Source organism: Abrus precatorius, unplaced genomic scaffold (genome assembly GCF_003935025.1).
Source record: "Abrus precatorius isolate BTA unplaced genomic scaffold, Abrus_2018 Scaffold1, whole genome shotgun sequence".
Lineage (NCBI taxonomy): Eukaryota > Viridiplantae > Streptophyta > Magnoliopsida > Fabales > Fabaceae > Abrus > Abrus precatorius.
In genome coordinates, this window is record NW_020874291.1 from 6898786 (window position 1) to 6917620 (window position 18835).

The following is an 18835-nucleotide window of genomic DNA, read 5'->3' on the forward strand; positions in this document are numbered from 1 at the left end:
ATATGATTTGCATAAATCCGAGTCCTGTGCTAAAAGTTATGTCCCTCCAGAGTTTACGACGCTAAATCCTCAGTTTTTCACCTCTTTCTACACCGATCGGCTCGGCCTTCCGCCCTCCCAGAATTGCGCGGTATTTATCGGTGAATTTGCGCAGGCGCATGGTTTGCCCTGATAACGGTAAATCCGTCTTGACTGTCTCGGTCGGTCCCGGTTGGAGCAAGCTTCGCCCTCGGCATTCATATAGGAGTTGATCGCGCAGAACATTCAGGTGCGATCATACCAGCACTAATGCACCGGATCCCATCAGAACTCCGCAGTTAAGCGTGCTTGGGCGAGAGTAGTACTAGGATGGGTGACCTCCTGGGAAGTCCTCGTGTTGCACCTCTTTTTCCTCTTTCCTTTTTCCTATTTTAGCCATTTGGCGGTATCTGTGATTCTCAGCAGGATTGGCGGGAGTCTGGATTGGACAGATCCCGAAAGTTATATGAAATAGACATATGATTTGCATAAATCCGAGTCCTGTGCTAAAAGTTATGTCCCTCCAGAGTTACGACGCTAAATCCTCAGTTTTTCACCTCTTCTACACCGATCGGCTCGGCCTTCCGCCCTCCCAGAATTGCGCGGTATTTATCGGTGAATTTGCGCAGGCGCATGGTTTGCCCTGATAACGGTAAATCCGTCTGACTGTCTCGGTCGGTCCCGGTTGGAGCAAGCTTCGCCCTCGGCATTCATATAGGAGTTGATCGCGCAGAACATGTCAGGTGCGATCATACCAGCACTAATGCACCGGATCCCATCAAACTCCGCAGTTAAGCGTGCTTGGGCGAGAGTAGTACTAGATGGGTGACCTCCTGGGAAGTCCTCGTGTTGCACCTCTTTTTCCTCTTTCCTTTTTCCTATTTTAGCCATTTGGCGGTATCTGTGATTCTCAGCAGGATTGGCGGGAGTCTGGATTGGACAGATCTCGAAAAGTTATATGAAATAGACATATGATTTGCATAAATCCGAGTCCTGTGCTAAAAGTTATGTCCCTCCAGAGTTTACGACGCTAAATCCTCAGTTTTTCACCTCTTTCTACACCGATCGGCTCGGCCTTCCGCCCTCCCAGAATTGCGCGGTATTTATCGGTGAATTTGCGCAGGCGCATGGTTTGCCCTGATAACGGTAAATCCGTCCTGACTGTCTCGGTCGGTCCCGGTTGGAGCAAGCTTCGCCCTCGGCATTCATATAGGAGTTGATCGCGCAGAACATGTCAGGTGCGATCATACCAGCACTAATGCACCGGATCCCATCAGAACTCCGCAGTTAAGCGTGCTTGGGCGAGAGTAGTACTAGGATGGGTGACCTCCTGGGAAGTCCTCGTGTTGCACCTCTTTTTCCTCTTTCCTTTTTCCTATTTTAGCCATTTGGCGGTATCTGTGATTCTCAGCAGGATTGGCGGGAGTCTGGATTGGACAGATCCGAAAAGTTATATGAAATAGACATATGATTTGCATAAATCCGAGTCCTGTGCTAAAAGTTATGTCCTCCAGAGTTTACGACGCTAAATCCTCAGTTTTTCACCTCTTTCTACACCGATCGGCTCGGCCTTCCGCCCTCCAGAATTGCGCGGTATTTATCGGTGAATTTGCGCAGGCGCATGGTTTGCCCTGATAACGGTAAATCCGTCTTGACTGTCTCGGTCGGTCCCGGTTGGAGCAAGCTTCGCCTCGGCATTCATATAGGAGTTGATCGCGCAGAACATGTCAGGTGCGATCATACCAGCACTAATGCACCGGATCCCATCAGAACTCCGCAGTTAAGCGTGCTTGGGCGAGAGTAGTACTAGGATGGGTGACCTCCTGGGAAGTCCTCGTGTTGCACCTCTTTTTCCTCTTTCCTTTTTCCTATTTTAGCCATTTGGCGGTATCTGTGATTCTCAGCAGGATTGGCGGGAGTCTGGATTGGACAGATCCCGAAAAGTTATATGAAATAGACATATGATTTGCATAAATCGAGTCCTGTGCTAAAAGTTATGTCCTCCAGAGTTTACGACGCTAAATCCTCAGTTTTTCACCTCTTTCTACACCGATCGGCTCGGCCTTCCGCCCTCCCAGAATTGCGCGGTATTATCGGTGAATTTGCGCAGGCGCATGGTTTGCCCTGATAACGGTAAATCCGTCTGACTGTCTCGGTCGGTCCCGGTTGGAGCAAGCTTCGCCCTCGGCATTCATATAGGAGTTGATCGCGCAGAACATGTCAGGTGCGATCATACCAGCACTAATGCACCGGATCCCATCAGAACTCCGCAGTTAAGCGTGCTTGGGCGAGAGTAGTACTAGGATGGGTGACCTCCTGGGAAGTCCTCGTGTTGCACCTCTTTTTCCTCTTTCCTTTTTCCTATTTTAGCCATTTGGCGGTATCTGTGATTCTCAGCAGGATTGGCGGGAGTCTGGATTGGACAGATCCCGAAAAGTTATATGAAATAGACATATGATTTGCATAAATCCGAGTCCTGTGCTAAAAGTTATGTCCCTCCAGAGTTTACGACGCTAAATCCTCAGTTTTTCACCTCTTTCTACACCGATCGGCTCGGCCTTCCGCCCTCCAGAATTGCGCGGTATTTATCGGTGAATTTGCGCAGGCGCATGGTTTGCCCTGATAACGGTAAATCCGTCTTGACTGTCTCGGTCGGTCCCGGTTGGAGCAAGCTTCGCCCTCGGCATTCATATAGGAGTTGATCGCGCAGAACATGTCAGGTGCGATCATACCAGCACTAATGCACCGGATCCATCAGAACTCCGCAGTAAGCGTGCTTGGGCGAGAGTAGTATAGGATGGGTGACCTCCTGGGAAGTCCTCGTGTTGCACCTCTTTTTCCTCTTTCCTTTTTCCTATTTTAGCCATTTGGCGGTATCTGTGATTCTCAGCAGGATTGGCGGGAGTCTGGATTGGACAGATCCGAAAAGTTATATGAAATAGACATATGATTTGCATAAATCCGAGTCCTGTGCTAAAAGTTATGTCCCTCCAGAGTTTACGACGCTAAATCCTCAGTTTTTCACCTCTTTCTACACCGATCGGCTCGGCCTTCCGCCCTCCAGAATTGCGCGGTATTTATCGGTGAATTTGCGCAGGCGCATGGTTTGCCCTGATAACGGTAAATCCGTCTTGACTGTCTCGGTCGGTCCCGGTTGGAGCAAGCTTCGCCCTCGGCATTCATATAGGAGTTGATCGCGCAGAACATGTCAGGTGCGATCATACCAGCACTAATGCACCGGATCCCATCAGAACTCCGCAGTTAAGCGTGCTTGGGCGAGAGTAGTACTAGGATGGGTGACCTCCTGGGAAGTCCTCGTGTTGCACCTCTTTTTCCTCTTTCCTTTTTCCTATTTTAGCCATTTGGCGGTATCTGTGATTCTCAGCAGGATTGGCGGGAGTCTGGATTGGACAGATCCGAAAAGTTATATGAAATAGACATATGATTTGCATAAATCCGAGTCCTGTGCTAAAAGTTATGTCCCTCCAGAGTTTACGACGCTAAATCCTCAGTTTTTCACCTCTTTCTACACCGATCGGCTCGGCCTTCCGCCCTCCCAGAATTGCGCGGTATTTATCGGTGAATTTGCGCAGGCGCATGGTTTGCCCTGATAACGGTAAATCCGTCTTGACTGTCTCGGTCGGTCCCGGTTGGAGCAAGCTTCGCCCTCGGCATTCATATAGGAGTTGATCGCGCAGAACATGTCAGGTGCGATCATACCAGCACTAATGCACCGGATCCCATCAGAACTCCGCAGTTAAGCGTGCTTGGGCGAGAGTAGTACTAGGATGGGTGACCTCCTGGGAAGTCCTCGTGTTGCACCTCTTTTTCCTCTTTCCTTTTCCTATTTTAGCCATTTGGCGGTATCTGTGATTCTCAGCAGGATTGGCGGGAGTCTGGATTGGACAGATCCGAAAAGTTATATGAAATAGACATATGATTTGCATAAATCCGAGTCCTGTGCTAAAAGTTATGTCCCTCCAGAGTTTACGACGCTAAATCCTCAGTTTTTCACCTCTTTCTACACCGATCGGCTCGGCCTTCCGCCCTCCCAGAATTGCGCGGTATTTATCGGTGAATTTGCGCAGGCGCATGGTTTGCCCTGATAACGGTAAATCCGTCTTGACTGTCTCGGTCGGTCCCGGTTGGAGCAAGCTTCGCCCTCGGCATTCATATAGGAGTTGATCGCGCAGAACATGTCAGGTGCGATCATACCAGCACTAATGCACCGGATCCCATCAGAACTCCGCAGTTAAGCGTGCTTGGGCGAGAGTAGTACTAGGATGGGTGACCTCCTGGGAAGTCCTCGTGTTGCACCTCTTTTTCCTCTTTCCTTTTTCCTATTTTAGCCATTTGGCGGTATCTGTGATTCTCAGCAGGATTGGCGGGAGTCTGGATTGGACAGATCCCGAAAAGTTATATGAAATAGACATATGATTTGCATAAATCCGAGTCCTGTGCTAAAAGTTATGTCCCTCCAGAGTTTACGACGCTAAATCCTCAGTTTTTCACCTCTTTCTACACCGATCGGCTCGGCCTTCCGCCCTCCCAGAATTGCGCGGTATTTATCGGTGAATTTGCGCAGGCGCATGGTTTGCCCTGATAACGGTAAATCCGTCTTGACTGTCTCGGTCGGTCCCGGTTGGAGCAAGCTTCGCCCTCGGCATTCATATAGGAGTTGATCGCGCAGAACATGTCAGGTGCGATCATACCAGCACTAATGCACCGGATCCCATCAGAACTCCGCAGTTAAGCGTGCTTGGGCGAGAGTAGTACTAGGATGGGTGACCTCCTGGGAAGTCCTCGTGTTGCACCTCTTTTTCCTCTTTCCTTTTTCCTATTTTAGCCATTTGGCGGTATCTGTGATTCTCAGCAGGATTGGCGGGAGTCTGGATTGGACAGATCCCGAAAAGTTATATGAAATAGACATATGATTTGCATAAATCCGAGTCCTGTGCTAAAAGTTATGTCCCTCCAGAGTTTACGACGCTAAATCCTCAGTTTTTCACCTCTTTCTACACCGATCGGCTCGGCCTTCCGCCCTCCCAGAATTGCGCGGTATTTATCGGTGAATTTGCGCAGGCGCATGGTTTGCCCTGATAACGGTAAATCCGTCTTGACTGTCTCGGTCGGTCCCGGTTGGAGCAAGCTTCGCCCTCGGCATTCATATAGGAGTTGATCGCGCAGAACATGTCAGGTGCGATCATACCAGCACTAATGCACCGGATCCCATCAGAACTCCGCAGTTAAGCGTGCTTGGGCGAGAGTAGTACTAGGATGGGTGACCTCCTGGGAAGTCCTCGTGTTGCACCTCTTTTTCCTCTTTCCTTTTTCCTAGTTTAGCCATTTGGCGGTATCTGTGATTCTCAGCAGGATTGGCGGGAGTCTGGATTGGACAGATCCGAAAAGTTATATGAAATAGACATATGATTTGCATAAATCCGAGTCCTGTGCTAAAAGTTATGTCCCTCCAGAGTTTACGACGCTAAATCCTCAGTTTTTCACCTCTTTCTACACCGATCGGCTCGGCCTTCCGCCCTCCCAGAATTGCGCGGTATTTATCGGTGAATTTGCGCAGGCGCATGGTTTGCCCTGATAACGGTAAATCCGTCTTGACTGTCTCGGTCGGTCCCGGTTGGAGCAAGCTTCGCCCTCGGCATTCATATAGGAGTTGATCGCGCAGAACATGTCAGGTGCGATCATACCAGCACTAATGCACCGGATCCCATCAGAACTCCGCAGTTAAGCGTGCTTGGGCGAGAGTAGTACTAGGATGGGTGACCTCCTGGGAAGTCCTCGTGTTGCACCTCTTTTTCCTCTTTCCTTTTTCCTATTTTAGCCATTTGGCGGTATCTGTGATTCTCAGCAGGATTGGCGGGAGTCTGGATTGGACAGATCCCGAAAAGTTATATGAAATAGACATATGATTTGCATAAATCCGAGTCCTGTGCTAAAAGTTATGTCCCTCCAGAGTTTACGACGCTAAATCCTCAGTTTTTCACCTCTTTCTACACCGATCGGCTCGGCCTTCCGCCCTCCCAGAATTGCGCGGTATTTATCGGTGAATTTGCGCAGGCGCATGGTTTGCCCTGATAACGGTAAATCCGTCTTGACTGTCTCGGTCGGTCCCGGTTGGAGCAAGCTTCGCCCTCGGCATTCATATAGGAGTTGATCGCGCAGAACATGTCAGGTGCGATCATACCAGCACTAATGCACCGGATCCCATCAGAACTCCGCAGTTAAGCGTGCTTGGGCGAGAGTAGTACTAGGATGGGTGACCTCCTGGGAAGTCCTCGTGTTGCACCTCTTTTTCCTCTTTCCTTTTTCCTATTTTAGCCATTTGGCGGTATCTGTGATTCTCAGCAGGATTGGCGGGAGTCTGGATTGGACAGATCCCGAAAAGTTATATGAAATAGACATATGATTTGCATAAATCCGAGTCCTGTGCTAAAAGTTATGTCCCTCCAGAGTTTACGACGCTAAATCCTCAGTTTTTCACCTCTTTCTACACCGATCGGCTCGGCCTTCCGCCCTCCCAGAATTGCGCGGTATTTATCGGTGAATTTGCGCAGGCGCATGGTTTGCCCTGATAACGGTAAATCCGTCTTGACTGTCTCGGTCGGTCCCGGTTGGAGCAAGCTTCGCCCTCGGCATTCATATAGGAGTTGATCGCGCAGAACATGTCAGGTGCGATCATACCAGCACTAATGCACCGGATCCCATCAGAACTCCGCAGTTAAGCGTGCTTGGGCGAGAGTAGTACTAGGATGGGTGACCTCCTGGGAAGTCCTCGTGTTGCACCTCTTTTTCCTCTTTCCTTTTTCCTATTTTAGCCATTTGGCGGTATCTGTGATTCTCAGCAGGATTGGCGGGAGTCTGGATTGGACAGATCCCGAAAAGTTATATGAAATAGACATATGATTTGCATAAATCCGAGTCCTGTGCTAAAAGTTATGTCCCTCCAGAGTTTACGACGCTAAATCCTCAGTTTTTCACCTCTTTCTACACCGATCGGCTCGGCCTTCCGCCCTCCCAGAATTGCGCGGTATTTATCGGTGAATTTGCGCAGGCGCATGGTTTGCCCTGATAACGGTAAATCCGTCTTGACTGTCTCGGTCGGTCCCGGTTGGAGCAAGCTTCGCCCTCGGCATTCATATAGGAGTTGATCGCGCAGAACATGTCAGGTGCGATCATACCAGCACTAATGCACCGGATCCCATCAGAACTCCGCAGTTAAGCGTGCTTGGGCGAGAGTAGTACTAGGATGGGTGACCTCCTGGGAAGTCCTCGTGTTGCACCTCTTTTTCCTCTTTCCTTTTTCCTATTTTAGCCATTTGGCGGTATCTGTGATTCTCAGCAGGATTGGCGGGAGTCTGGATTGGACAGATCCCGAAAAGTTATATGAAATAGACATATGATTTGCATAAATCCGAGTCCTGTGCTAAAAGTTATGTCCCTCCAGAGTTTACGACGCTAAATCCTCAGTTTTTCACCTCTTTCTACACCGATCGGCTCGGCCTTCCGCCCTCCCAGAATTGCGCGGTATTTATCGGTGAATTTGCGCAGGCGCATGGTTTGCCCTGATAACGGTAAATCCGTCTTGACTGTCTCGGTCGGTCCCGGTTGGAGCAAGCTTCGCCCTCGGCATTCATATAGGAGTTGATCGCGCAGAACATGTCAGGTGCGATCATACCAGCACTAATGCACCGGATCCCATCAGAACTCCGCAGTTAAGCGTGCTTGGGCGAGAGTAGTACTAGGATGGGTGACCTCCTGGGAAGTCCTCGTGTTGCACCTCTTTTTCCTCTTTCCTTTTTCCTATTTTAGCCATTTGGCGGTATCTGTGATTCTCAGCAGGATTGGCGGGAGTCTGGATTGGACAGATCCCGAAAAGTTATATGAAATAGACATATGATTTGCATAAATCCGAGTCCTGTGCTAAAAGTTATGTCCCTCCAGAGTTTACGACGCTAAATCCTCAGTTTTTCACCTCTTTCTACACCGATCGGCTCGGCCTTCCGCCCTCCCAGAATTGCGCGGTATTTATCGGTGAATTTGCGCAGGCGCATGGTTTGCCCTGATAACGGTAAATCCGTCTTGACTGTCTCGGTCGGTCCCGGTTGGAGCAAGCTTCGCCCTCGGCATTCATATAGGAGTTGATCGCGCAGAACATGTCAGGTGCGATCATACCAGCACTAATGCACCGGATCCCATCAGAACTCCGCAGTTAAGCGTGCTTGGGCGAGAGTAGTACTAGGATGGGTGACCTCCTGGGAAGTCCTCGTGTTGCACCTCTTTTTCCTCTTTCCTTTTTCCTATTTTAGCCATTTGGCGGTATCTGTGATTCTCAGCAGGATTGGCGGGAGTCTGGATTGGACAGATCCCGAAAAGTTATATGAAATAGACATATGATTTGCATAAATCCGAGTCCTGTGCTAAAAGTTATGTCCCTCCAGAGTTTACGACGCTAAATCCTCAGTTTTTCACCTCTTTCTACACCGATCGGCTCGGCCTTCCGCCCTCCCAGAATTGCGCGGTATTTATCGGTGAATTTGCGCAGGCGCATGGTTTGCCCTGATAACGGTAAATCCGTCTTGACTGTCTCGGTCGGTCCCGGTTGGAGCAAGCTTCGCCCTCGGCATTCATATAGGAGTTGATCGCGCAGAACATGTCAGGTGCGATCATACCAGCACTAATGCACCGGATCCCATCAGAACTCCGCAGTTAAGCGTGCTTGGGCGAGAGTAGTACTAGGATGGGTGACCTCCTGGGAAGTCCTCGTGTTGCACCTCTTTTTTCCTCTTTCCTTTTTCCTATTTTAGCCATTTGGCGGTATCTGTGATTCTCAGCAGGATTGGCGGGAGTCTGGATTGGACAGATCCCGAAAAGTTATATGAAATAGACATATGATTTGCATAAATCCGAGTCCTGTGCTAAAAGTTATGTCCCTCCAGAGTTTACGACGCTAAATCCTCAGTTTTTCACCTCTTTCTACACCGATCGGCTCGGCCTTCCGCCCTCCCAGAATTGCGCGGTATTTATCGGTGAATTTGCGCAGGCGCATGGTTTGCCCTGATAACGGTAAATCCGTCTTGACTGTCTCGGTCGGTCCCGGTTGGAGCAAGCTTCGCCCTCGGCATTCATATAGGAGTTGATCGCGCAGAACATGTCAGGTGCGATCATACCAGCACTAATGCACCGGATCCCATCAGAACTCCGCAGTTAAGCGTGCTTGGGCGAGAGTAGTACTAGGATGGGTGACCTCCTGGGAAGTCCTCGTGTTGCACCTCTTTTTCCTCTTTCCTTTTTCCTATTTTAGCCATTTGGCGGTATCTGTGATTCTCAGCAGGATTGGCGGGAGTCTGGATTGGACAGATCCCGAAAAGTTATATGAAATAGACATATGATTTGCATAAATCCGAGTCCTGTGCTAAAAGTTATGTCCCTCCAGAGTTTACGACGCTAAATCCTCAGTTTTTCACCTCTTTCTACACCGATCGGCTCGGCCTTCCGCCCTCCCAGAATTGCGCGGTATTTATCGGTGAATTTGCGCAGGCGCATGGTTTGCCCTGATAACGGTAAATCCGTCTTGACTGTCTCGGTCGGTCCCGGTTGGAGCAAGCTTCGCCCTCGGCATTCATATAGGAGTTGATCGCGCAGAACATGTCAGGTGCGATCATACCAGCACTAATGCACCGGATCCCATCAGAACTCCGCAGTTAAGCGTGCTTGGGCGAGAGTAGTACTAGGATGGGTGACCTCCTGGGAAGTCCTCGTGTTGCACCTCTTTTTCCTCTTTCCTTTTTCCTATTTTAGCCATTTGGCGGTATCTGTGATTCTCAGCAGGATTGGCGGGAGTCTGGATTGGACAGATCCCGAAAAGTTATATGAAATAGACATATGATTTGCATAAATCCGAGTCCTGTGCTAAAAGTTATGTCCCTCCAGAGTTTACGACGCTAAATCCTCAGTTTTTCACCTCTTTCTACACCGATCGGCTCGGCCTTCCGCCCTCCCAGAATTGCGCGGTATTTATCGGTGAATTTGCGCAGGCGCATGGTTTGCCCTGATAACGGTAAATCCGTCTTGACTGTCTCGGTCGGTCCCGGTTGGAGCAAGCTTCGCCCTCGGCATTCATATAGGAGTTGATCGCGCAGAACATGTCAGGTGCGATCATACCAGCACTAATGCACCGGATCCCATCAGAACTCCGCAGTTAAGCGTGCTTGGGCGAGAGTAGTACTAGGATGGGTGACCTCCTGGGAAGTCCTCGTGTTGCACCTCTTTTTCCTCTTTCCTTTTTCCTATTTTAGCCATTTGGCGGTATCTGTGATTCTCAGCAGGATTGGCGGGAGTCTGGATTGGACAGATCCCGAAAAGTTATATGAAATAGACATATGATTTGCATAAATCCGAGTCCTGTGCTAAAAGTTATGTCCCTCCAGAGTTTACGACGCTAAATCCTCAGTTTTTCACCTCTTTCTACACCGATCGGCTCGGCCTTCCGCCCTCCCAGAATTGCGCGGTATTTATCGGTGAATTTGCGCAGGCGCATGGTTTGCCCTGATAACGGTAAATCCGTCTTGACTGTCTCGGTCGGTCCCGGTTGGAGCAAGCTTCGCCCTCGGCATTCATATAGGAGTTGATCGCGCAGAACATGTCAGGTGCGATCATACCAGCACTAATGCACCGGATCCCATCAGAACTCCGCAGTTAAGCGTGCTTGGGCGAGAGTAGTACTAGGATGGGTGACCTCCTGGGAAGTCCTCGTGTTGCACCTCTTTTTCCTCTTTCCTTTTTCCTATTTTAGCCATTTGGCGGTATCTGTGATTCTCAGCAGGATTGGCGGGAGTCTGGATTGGACAGATCCCGAAAAGTTATATGAAATAGACATATGATTTGCATAAATCCGAGTCCTGTGCTAAAAGTTATGTCCCTCCAGAGTTTACGACGCTAAATCCTCAGTTTTTCACCTCTTTCTACACCGATCGGCTCGGCCTTCCGCCCTCCCAGAATTGCGCGGTATTTATCGGTGAATTTGCGCAGGCGCATGGTTTGCCCTGATAACGGTAAATCCGTCTTGACTGTCTCGGTCGGTCCCGGTTGGAGCAAGCTTCGCCCTCGGCATTCATATAGGAGTTGATCGCGCAGAACATGTCAGGTGCGATCATACCAGCACTAATGCACCGGATCCCATCAGAACTCCGCAGTTAAGCGTGCTTGGGCGAGAGTAGTACTAGGATGGGTGACCTCCTGGGAAGTCCTCGTGTTGCACCTCTTTTTCCTCTTTCCTTTTTCCTATTTTAGCCATTTGGCGGTATCTGTGATTCTCAGCAGGATTGGCGGGAGTCTGGATTGGACAGATCCCGAAAAGTTATATGAAATAGACATATGATTTGCATAAATCCGAGTCCTGTGCTAAAAGTTATGTCCCTCCAGAGTTTACGACGCTAAATCCTCAGTTTTTCACCTCTTTCTACACCGATCGGCTCGGCCTTCCGCCCTCCCAGAATTGCGCGGTATTTATCGGTGAATTTGCGCAGGCGCATGGTTTGCCCTGATAACGGTAAATCCGTCTTGACTGTCTCGGTCGGTCCCGGTTGGAGCAAGCTTCGCCCTCGGCATTCATATAGGAGTTGATCGCGCAGAACATGTCAGGTGCGATCATACCAGCACTAATGCACCGGATCCCATCAGAACTCCGCAGTTAAGCGTGCTTGGGCGAGAGTAGTACTAGGATGGGTGACCTCCTGGGAAGTCCTCGTGTTGCACCTCTTTTTCCTCTTTCCTTTTTCCTATTTTAGCCATTTGGCGGTATCTGTGATTCTCAGCAGGATTGGCGGGAGTCTGGATTGGACAGATCCCGAAAAGTTATATGAAATAGACATATGATTTGCATAAATCCGAGTCCTGTGCTAAAAGTTATGTCCCTCCAGAGTTTACGACGCTAAATCCTCAGTTTTTCACCTCTTTCTACACCGATCGGCTCGGCCTTCCGCCCTCCCAGAATTGCGCGGTATTTATCGGTGAATTTGCGCAGGCGCATGGTTTGCCCTGATAACGGTAAATCCGTCTTGACTGTCTCGGTCGGTCCCGGTTGGAGCAAGCTTCGCCCTCGGCATTCATATAGGAGTTGATCGCGCAGAACATGTCAGGTGCGATCATACCAGCACTAATGCACCGGATCCCATCAGAACTCCGCAGTTAAGCGTGCTTGGGCGAGAGTAGTACTAGGATGGGTGACCTCCTGGGAAGTCCTCGTGTTGCACCTCTTTTTCCTCTTTCCTTTTTCCTATTTTAGCCATTTGGCGGTATCTGTGATTCTCAGCAGGATTGGCGGGAGTCTGGATTGGACAGATCCCGAAAAGTTATATGAAATAGACATATGATTTGCATAAATCCGAGTCCTGTGCTAAAAGTTATGTCCCTCCAGAGTTTACGACGCTAAATCCTCAGTTTTTCACCTCTTTCTACACCGATCGGCTCGGCCTTCCGCCCTCCCAGAATTGCGCGGTATTTATCGGTGAATTTGCGCAGGCGCATGGTTTGCCCTGATAACGGTAAATCCGTCTTGACTGTCTCGGTCGGTCCCGGTTGGAGCAAGCTTCGCCCTCGGCATTCATATAGGAGTTGATCGCGCAGAACATGTCAGGTGCGATCATACCAGCACTAATGCACCGGATCCCATCAGAACTCCGCAGTTAAGCGTGCTTGGGCGAGAGTAGTACTAGGATGGGTGACCTCCTGGGAAGTCCTCGTGTTGCACCTCTTTTTCCTCTTTCCTTTTTCCTATTTTAGCCATTTGGCGGTATCTGTGATTCTCAGCAGGATTGGCGGGAGTCTGGATTGGACAGATCCCGAAAAGTTATATGAAATAGACATATGATTTGCATAAATCCGAGTCCTGTGCTAAAAGTTATGTCCCTCCAGAGTTTACGACGCTAAATCCTCAGTTTTTCACCTCTTTCTACACCGATCGGCTCGGCCTTCCGCCCTCCCAGAATTGCGCGGTATTTATCGGTGAATTTGCGCAGGCGCATGGTTTGCCCTGATAACGGTAAATCCGTCTTGACTGTCTCGGTCGGTCCCGGTTGGAGCAAGCTTCGCCCTCGGCATTCATATAGGAGTTGATCGCGCAGAACATGTCAGGTGCGATCATACCAGCACTAATGCACCGGATCCCATCAGAACTCCGCAGTTAAGCGTGCTTGGGCGAGAGTAGTACTAGGATGGGTGACCTCCTGGGAAGTCCTCGTGTTGCACCTCTTTTTCCTCTTTCCTTTTTCCTATTTTAGCCATTTGGCGGTATCTGTGATTCTCAGCAGGATTGGCGGGAGTCTGGATTGGACAGATCCCGAAAAGTTATATGAAATAGACATATGATTTGCATAAATCCGAGTCCTGTGCTAAAAGTTATGTCCCTCCAGAGTTTACGACGCTAAATCCTCAGTTTTCACCTCTTTCTACACCGATCGGCTCGGCCTTCCGCCCTCCCAGAATTGCGCGGTATTTATCGGTGAATTTGCGCAGGCGCATGGTTTGCCCTGATAACGGTAAATCCGTCTTGACTGTCTCGGTCGGTCCCGGTTGGAGCAAGCTTCGCCCTCGGCATTCATATAGGAGTTGATCGCGCAGAACATGTCAGGTGCGATCATACCAGCACTAATGCACCGGATCCCATCAGAACTCCGCAGTTAAGCGTGCTTGGGCGAGAGTAGTACTAGGATGGGTGACCTCCTGGGAAGTCCTCGTGTTGCACCTCTTTTCCTCTTTCCTTTTTCCTATTTAGCCATTTGGCGGTATCTGTGATTCTCAGCAGGATTGGCGGGAGTCTGGATTGGACAGATCCCGAAAAGTTATATGAAATAGACATATGATTTGCATAAATCCGAGTCCTGTGCTAAAAGTTATGTCCCTCCAGAGTTTACGACGCTAAATCCTCAGTTTTTCACCTCTTTCTACACCGATCGGCTCGGCCTTCCGCCCTCCCAGAATTGCGCGGTATTTATCGGTGAATTTGCGCAGGCGCATGGTTTGCCCTGATAACGGTAAATCCGTCTTGACTGTCTCGGTCGGTCCCGGTTGGAGCAAGCTTCGCCCTCGGCATTCATATAGGAGTTGATCGCGCAGAACATGTCAGGTGCGATCATACCAGCACTAATGCACCGGATCCCATCAGAACTCCGCAGTTAAGCGTGCTTGGGCGAGAGTAGTACTAGGATGGGTGACCTCCTGGGAAGTCCTCGTGTTGCACCTCTTTTTCCTCTTTCCTTTTTCCTATTTTAGCCATTTGGCGGTATCTGTGATTCTCAGCAGGATTGGCGGGAGTCTGGATTGGACAGATCCCGAAAAGTTATATGAAATAGACATATGATTTGCATAAATCCGAGTCCTGTGCTAAAAGTTATGTCCCTCCAGAGTTTACGACGCTAAATCCTCAGTTTTTCACCTCTTTCTACACCGATCGGCTCGGCCTTCCGCCCTCCCAGAATTGCGCGGTATTTATCGGTGAATTTGCGCAGGCGCATGGTTTGCCCTGATAACGGTAAATCCGTCTTGACTGTCTCGGTCGGTCCCGGTTGGAGCAAGCTTCGCCCTCGGCATTCATATAGGAGTTGATCGCGCAGAACATGTCAGGTGCGATCATACCAGCACTAATGCACCGGATCCCATCAGAACTCCGCAGTTAAGCGTGCTTGGGCGAGAGTAGTACTAGGATGGGTGACCTCCTGGGAAGTCCTCGTGTTGCACCTCTTTTTCCTCTTTCCTTTTTCCTATTTTAGCCATTTGGCGGTATCTGTGATTCTCAGCAGGATTGGCGGGAGTCTGGATTGGACAGATCCGAAAAGTTATATGAAATAGACATATGATTTGCATAAATCCGAGTCCTGTGCTAAAAGTTATGTCCCTCCAGAGTTTACGACGCTAAATCCTCAGTTTTTCACCTCTTTCTACACCGATCGGCTCGGCCTTCCGCCCTCCCAGAATTGCGCGGTATTTATCGGTGAATTTGCGCAGGCGCATGGTTTGCCCTGATAACGGTAAATCCGTCTTGACTGTCTCGGTCGGTCCCGGTTGGAGCAAGCTTCGCCCTCGGCATTCATATAGGAGTTGATCGCGCAGAACATGTCAGGTGCGATCATACCAGCACTAATGCACCGGATCCCATCAGAACTCCGCAGTAAGCGTGCTTGGGCGAGAGTAGTACTAGGATGGGTGACCTCCTGGGAAGTCCTCGTGTTGCACCTCTTTTTCCTCTTTCCTTTTTCCTATTTTAGCCATTTGGCGGTATCTGTGATTCTCAGCAGGATTGGCGGGAGTCTGGATTGGACAGATCCCGAAAAGTTATATGAAATAGACATATGATTTGCATAAATCCGAGTCCTGTGCTAAAAGTTATGTCCCTCCAGAGTTTACGACGCTAAATCCTCAGTTTTTCACCTCTTTCTACACCGATCGGCTCGGCCTTCCGCCCTCCCAGAATTGCGCGGTATTTATCGGTGAATTTGCGCAGGCGCATGGTTTGCCCTGATAACGGTAAATCCGTCTTGACTGTCTCGGTCGGTCCCGGTTGGAGCAAGCTTCGCCCTCGGCATTCATATAGGAGTTGATCGCGCAGAACATGTCAGGTGCGATCATACCAGCACTAATGCACCGGATCCCATCAGAACTCCGCAGTTAAGCGTGCTTGGGCGAGAGTAGTACTAGGATGGGTGACCTCCTGGGAAGTCTCGTGTTGCACCTCTTTTTCCTCTTTCCTTTTTCCTATTTTAGCCATTTGGCGGTATCTGTGATTCTCAGCAGGATTGGCGGGAGTCTGGATTGGACAGATCCCGAAAAGTTATATGAAATAGACATATGATTTGCATAAATCCGAGTCCTGTGCTAAAAGTTATGTCCCTCCAGAGTTTACGACGCTAAATCCTCAGTTTTTCACCTCTTTCTACACCGATCGGCTCGGCCTTCCGCCCTCCAGAATTGCGCGGTATTTATCGGTGAATTTGCGCAGGCGCATGGTTTGCCCTGATAACGGTAAATCCGTCTTGACTGTCTCGGTCGGTCCCGGTTGGAGCAAGCTTCGCCCTCGGCATTCATATAGGAGTTGATCGCGCAGAACATGTCAGGTGCGATCATACCAGCACTAATGCACCGGATCCCATCAGAACTCCGCAGTTAAGCGTGCTTGGCGAGAGTAGTACTAGGATGGGTGACCTCCTGGGAAGTCCTCGTGTTGCACCTCTTTTTCCTCTTTCCTTTTTCCTATTTTAGCCATTTGGCGGTATCTGTGATTCTCAGCAGGATTGGCGGGAGTCTGGATTGGACAGATCCGAAAGTTATATGAAATAGACATATGATTTGCATAAATCCGAGTCCTGTGCTAAAAGTTATGTCCCTCCAGAGTTTACGACGCTAAATCCTCAGTTTTCACCTCTTTCTACACCGATCGGCTCGGCCTTCCGCCCTCCCAGAATTGCGCGTATTTATCGGTGAATTTGCGCAGGCGCATGGTTTGCCCTGATAACGGTAAATCCGTCTTGACTGTCTCGGTCGGTCCCGGTTGGAGCAAGCTTCGCCCTCGGCATTCATATAGGAGTTGATCGCGCAGAACATGTCAGGTGCGATCATACCAGCACTAATGCACCGGATCCCATCAGAACTCCGCAGTTAAGCGTGCTTGGGCGAGAGTAGTACTAGGATGGGTGACCTCCTGGGAAGTCCTCGTGTTGCACCTCTTTTTCCTCTTTCCTTTTTCCTATTTTAGCCATTTGGCGGTATCTGTGATTCTCAGCAGGATTGGCGGGAGTCTGGATTGGACAGATCCCGAAAAGTTATATGAAATAGACATATGATTTGCATAAATCCGAGTCCTGTGCTAAAAGTTATGTCCCTCCAGAGTTTACGACGCTAAATCCTCAGTTTTTCACCTCTTTCTACACCGATCGGCTCGGCCTTCCGCCTCCCAGAATTGCGCGGTATTATCGGTGAATTTGCGCAGGCGCATGGTTTGCCCTGATAACGGTAAATCCGTCTTGACTGTCTCGGTCGGTCCCGGTTGGAGCAAGCTTCGCCCTCGGCATTCATATAGGAGTTGATCGCGCAGAACATGTCAGGTGCGATCATACCAGCACTAATGCACCGGATCCCATCAGAACTCCGCAGTTAAGCGTGCTTGGGCGAGAGTAGTACTAGGATGGGTGACCTCCTGGGAAGTCCTCGTGTTGCACCTCTTTTTCCTCTTTCCTTTTTCCTATTTTAGCCATTTGGCGGTATCTGTGATTCTCAGCAGGATTGGCGGGAGTCTGGATTGGACAGATCCCGAAAAGTTATATGAAATAGACATATGATTTGCATAAATCCGAGTCCTGTGCTAAAAGTTATGTCCCTCCAGAGTTTACGACGCTAAATCCTCAGTTTTTCACCTCTTTCTACACCGATCGGCTCGGCCTTCCGCCTCCCAGAATTGCGCGGTATTTATCGGTGAATTTGCGCAGGCGCATGGTTTGCCCTGATAACGGTAAATCCGTCTTGACTGTCTCGGTCGGTCCCGGTTGGAGCAAGCTTCGCCCTCGGCATTCATATAGGAGTTGATCGCGCAGAACATGTTCAGGTGCGATCATACCAGCACTAATGCACCGGATCCCATCAGAACTCCGCAGTTAAGCGTGCTTGGGCGAGAGTAGTACTAGGATGGGTGACCTCCTGGGAAGTCTCGTGTTGCACCTCTTTTTCCTCTTTCCTTTTTCCTATTTTAGCCATTTGGCGGTATCTGTGTGATTCTCAGCAGGATTGGCGGGAGTCTGGATTGGACAGATCCCGAAAAGTTATATGAAATAGACATATGATTTGCATAAATCCGAGTCCTGTGCTAAAAGTTATGTCCCTCCAGAGTTTACGACGCTAAATCCTCAGTTTTTCACCTCTTTCTACACCGATCGGCTCGGCCTTCCGCCCTCCCAGAATTGCGCGGTATTTATCGGTGAATTTGCGCAGGCGCATGGTTTGCCCTGATAACGGTAAATCCGTCTTGACTGTCTCGGTCGGTCCCGGTTGGAGCAAGCTTCGCCCTCGGCATTCATATAGGAGTTGATCGCGCAGAACATGTCAGGTGCGATCATACCAGCACTAATGCACCGGATCCCATCAGAACTCCGCAGTTAAGCGTGCTTGGGCGAGAGTAGTACTAGGATGGGTGACCTCCTGGGAAGTCCTCGTGTTGCACCACTTTTTCCTCTTTCCTTTTTCCTATTTTAGCCATTTGGCGGTATCTGTGATTCTCAGCAGGATTGGCGGGAGTCTGGATTGGACAGATCTCGAAAAGTTATATGAAATAGACATATGATTTGCATAAATCCGAGTCCTGTGCTAAAAGTTATGTCCCTCCAGAGTTTACGACGCTAAATCCTCAGTTTTTTCACCTCTTTCTACACCGATCGGCTCGGCCTTCCGCCCTCCCAGAATTGCGCGGTATTTATCGGTGAATTTGCGCAGGCGCATGGTTTGCCCTGATAACGGTAAATCCGTCTTGACTGTCTCGGTCGGTCCCGGTTGGAGCAAGCTTCGCCCTCGGCATTCATATAGGAGTTGATCGCGCAGAACATGTCAGGTGCGATCATACCAGCACTAATGCACCGGATCCCATCAGAACTCCGCAGCTAAGCGTGCTTGGGCGAGAGTAGTACTAGGATGGGTGACCTCCTGGGAAGTCCTCGTGTTGCACCACTTTTTCCTCTTTCCTTTTTCCTATTTTAGCCATTTGGCGGTATCTGTGATTCTCAGCAGGATTGGCGGGAGTCTGGATTGGACAGATCTCGAAAAG

At 49.7% G+C, this 18835-nt stretch overlaps 38 non-coding genes and 1 pseudogene across 38 annotated transcripts; 38 read left to right on the forward strand and 1 right to left on the reverse strand.

The window, feature by feature from the left end:
• The first annotated feature begins 266 nt into the window (after positions 1–266).
• Positions 267–385, forward strand: LOC113860295. The gene has a single exon (XR_003503754.1). It is a non-coding gene; the product is annotated as a 5S ribosomal RNA (ribosomal RNA).
• Positions 386–759: 374 nt separating this feature from the next.
• LOC113860800 lies at positions 760–876 on the forward strand. Its single transcript, XR_003504048.1, has one exon. It is a non-coding gene; the product is annotated as a 5S ribosomal RNA (ribosomal RNA).
• A 378-nt stretch (positions 877–1254) lies between these two features.
• Positions 1255–1373, forward strand: LOC113860306. The gene has a single exon (XR_003503765.1). It is a non-coding gene; the product is annotated as a 5S ribosomal RNA (ribosomal RNA).
• Positions 1374–1747: 374 nt separating this feature from the next.
• Positions 1748–1866, forward strand: LOC113860317. The gene has a single exon (XR_003503775.1). It is a non-coding gene; the product is annotated as a 5S ribosomal RNA (ribosomal RNA).
• Positions 1867–2240: 374 nt separating this feature from the next.
• Positions 2241–2359, forward strand: LOC113860328. Its single transcript, XR_003503785.1, has one exon. It is a non-coding gene; the product is annotated as a 5S ribosomal RNA (ribosomal RNA).
• Positions 2360–2736: 377 nt separating this feature from the next.
• Positions 2737–2852, forward strand: LOC113860824. The gene has a single exon (XR_003504052.1). It is a non-coding gene; the product is annotated as a 5S ribosomal RNA (ribosomal RNA).
• A 376-nt stretch (positions 2853–3228) lies between these two features.
• Positions 3229–3347, forward strand: LOC113860339. The gene has a single exon (XR_003503796.1). It is a non-coding gene; the product is annotated as a 5S ribosomal RNA (ribosomal RNA).
• A 377-nt stretch (positions 3348–3724) lies between these two features.
• LOC113860350 lies at positions 3725–3843 on the forward strand. Its single transcript, XR_003503807.1, has one exon. It is a non-coding gene; the product is annotated as a 5S ribosomal RNA (ribosomal RNA).
• Positions 3844–4219: 376 nt separating this feature from the next.
• LOC113860361 lies at positions 4220–4338 on the forward strand. Its single transcript, XR_003503818.1, has one exon. It is a non-coding gene; the product is annotated as a 5S ribosomal RNA (ribosomal RNA).
• Positions 4339–4716: 378 nt separating this feature from the next.
• Positions 4717–4835, forward strand: LOC113860372. The gene has a single exon (XR_003503829.1). It is a non-coding gene; the product is annotated as a 5S ribosomal RNA (ribosomal RNA).
• A 378-nt stretch (positions 4836–5213) lies between these two features.
• LOC113860383 lies at positions 5214–5332 on the forward strand. The gene has a single exon (XR_003503840.1). It is a non-coding gene; the product is annotated as a 5S ribosomal RNA (ribosomal RNA).
• Positions 5333–5709: 377 nt separating this feature from the next.
• On the forward strand, positions 5710–5828 carry LOC113860405. The gene has a single exon (XR_003503862.1). It is a non-coding gene; the product is annotated as a 5S ribosomal RNA (ribosomal RNA).
• Positions 5829–6206: 378 nt separating this feature from the next.
• On the forward strand, positions 6207–6325 carry LOC113860416. The gene has a single exon (XR_003503873.1). It is a non-coding gene; the product is annotated as a 5S ribosomal RNA (ribosomal RNA).
• A 378-nt stretch (positions 6326–6703) lies between these two features.
• Positions 6704–6822, forward strand: LOC113860427. The gene has a single exon (XR_003503884.1). It is a non-coding gene; the product is annotated as a 5S ribosomal RNA (ribosomal RNA).
• A 378-nt stretch (positions 6823–7200) lies between these two features.
• LOC113860438 lies at positions 7201–7319 on the forward strand. Its single transcript, XR_003503895.1, has one exon. It is a non-coding gene; the product is annotated as a 5S ribosomal RNA (ribosomal RNA).
• Positions 7320–7697: 378 nt separating this feature from the next.
• LOC113860450 lies at positions 7698–7816 on the forward strand. The gene has a single exon (XR_003503906.1). It is a non-coding gene; the product is annotated as a 5S ribosomal RNA (ribosomal RNA).
• Positions 7817–8194: 378 nt separating this feature from the next.
• Positions 8195–8313, forward strand: LOC113860461. Its single transcript, XR_003503917.1, has one exon. It is a non-coding gene; the product is annotated as a 5S ribosomal RNA (ribosomal RNA).
• A 378-nt stretch (positions 8314–8691) lies between these two features.
• On the forward strand, positions 8692–8810 carry LOC113860472. The gene has a single exon (XR_003503928.1). It is a non-coding gene; the product is annotated as a 5S ribosomal RNA (ribosomal RNA).
• A 379-nt stretch (positions 8811–9189) lies between these two features.
• Positions 9190–9308, forward strand: LOC113860483. Its single transcript, XR_003503939.1, has one exon. It is a non-coding gene; the product is annotated as a 5S ribosomal RNA (ribosomal RNA).
• Positions 9309–9686: 378 nt separating this feature from the next.
• On the forward strand, positions 9687–9805 carry LOC113860494. Its single transcript, XR_003503950.1, has one exon. It is a non-coding gene; the product is annotated as a 5S ribosomal RNA (ribosomal RNA).
• A 378-nt stretch (positions 9806–10183) lies between these two features.
• LOC113860505 lies at positions 10184–10302 on the forward strand. Its single transcript, XR_003503956.1, has one exon. It is a non-coding gene; the product is annotated as a 5S ribosomal RNA (ribosomal RNA).
• A 378-nt stretch (positions 10303–10680) lies between these two features.
• Positions 10681–10799, forward strand: LOC113860527. The gene has a single exon (XR_003503958.1). It is a non-coding gene; the product is annotated as a 5S ribosomal RNA (ribosomal RNA).
• Positions 10800–11177: 378 nt separating this feature from the next.
• LOC113860538 lies at positions 11178–11296 on the forward strand. The gene has a single exon (XR_003503959.1). It is a non-coding gene; the product is annotated as a 5S ribosomal RNA (ribosomal RNA).
• Positions 11297–11674: 378 nt separating this feature from the next.
• On the forward strand, positions 11675–11793 carry LOC113860549. The gene has a single exon (XR_003503960.1). It is a non-coding gene; the product is annotated as a 5S ribosomal RNA (ribosomal RNA).
• A 378-nt stretch (positions 11794–12171) lies between these two features.
• On the forward strand, positions 12172–12290 carry LOC113860560. Its single transcript, XR_003503961.1, has one exon. It is a non-coding gene; the product is annotated as a 5S ribosomal RNA (ribosomal RNA).
• Positions 12291–12668: 378 nt separating this feature from the next.
• LOC113860564 lies at positions 12669–12787 on the forward strand. The gene has a single exon (XR_003503962.1). It is a non-coding gene; the product is annotated as a 5S ribosomal RNA (ribosomal RNA).
• Positions 12788–13165: 378 nt separating this feature from the next.
• LOC113860569 lies at positions 13166–13284 on the forward strand. Its single transcript, XR_003503963.1, has one exon. It is a non-coding gene; the product is annotated as a 5S ribosomal RNA (ribosomal RNA).
• Positions 13285–13661: 377 nt separating this feature from the next.
• Positions 13662–13780, forward strand: LOC113860575. Its single transcript, XR_003503964.1, has one exon. It is a non-coding gene; the product is annotated as a 5S ribosomal RNA (ribosomal RNA).
• Positions 13781–14156: 376 nt separating this feature from the next.
• On the forward strand, positions 14157–14275 carry LOC113860579. Its single transcript, XR_003503967.1, has one exon. It is a non-coding gene; the product is annotated as a 5S ribosomal RNA (ribosomal RNA).
• A 378-nt stretch (positions 14276–14653) lies between these two features.
• LOC113860585 lies at positions 14654–14772 on the forward strand. The gene has a single exon (XR_003503972.1). It is a non-coding gene; the product is annotated as a 5S ribosomal RNA (ribosomal RNA).
• A 377-nt stretch (positions 14773–15149) lies between these two features.
• Positions 15150–15267, forward strand: LOC113860759. Its single transcript, XR_003504040.1, has one exon. It is a non-coding gene; the product is annotated as a 5S ribosomal RNA (ribosomal RNA).
• A 378-nt stretch (positions 15268–15645) lies between these two features.
• Positions 15646–15763, forward strand: LOC113860628. The gene has a single exon (XR_003503988.1). It is a non-coding gene; the product is annotated as a 5S ribosomal RNA (ribosomal RNA).
• Positions 15764–16140: 377 nt separating this feature from the next.
• On the forward strand, positions 16141–16258 carry LOC113860777. The gene has a single exon (XR_003504043.1). It is a non-coding gene; the product is annotated as a 5S ribosomal RNA (ribosomal RNA).
• A 374-nt stretch (positions 16259–16632) lies between these two features.
• Positions 16633–16751, forward strand: LOC113860588. Its single transcript, XR_003503975.1, has one exon. It is a non-coding gene; the product is annotated as a 5S ribosomal RNA (ribosomal RNA).
• Positions 16752–17127: 376 nt separating this feature from the next.
• LOC113860596 lies at positions 17128–17246 on the forward strand. Its single transcript, XR_003503979.1, has one exon. It is a non-coding gene; the product is annotated as a 5S ribosomal RNA (ribosomal RNA).
• Positions 17247–17624: 378 nt separating this feature from the next.
• LOC113860634 lies at positions 17625–17742 on the forward strand. The gene has a single exon (XR_003503989.1). It is a non-coding gene; the product is annotated as a 5S ribosomal RNA (ribosomal RNA).
• A 380-nt stretch (positions 17743–18122) lies between these two features.
• LOC113860655 lies at positions 18123–18241 on the forward strand. Its single transcript, XR_003503997.1, has one exon. It is a non-coding gene; the product is annotated as a 5S ribosomal RNA (ribosomal RNA).
• A 379-nt stretch (positions 18242–18620) lies between these two features.
• LOC113860666 lies at positions 18621–18739 on the forward strand. Its single transcript, XR_003504004.1, has one exon. It is a non-coding gene; the product is annotated as a 5S ribosomal RNA (ribosomal RNA).
• LOC113858760 overlaps positions 18705–18835 on the reverse strand; it is a 1812-nt pseudogene continuing 1681 nt past the window's right edge.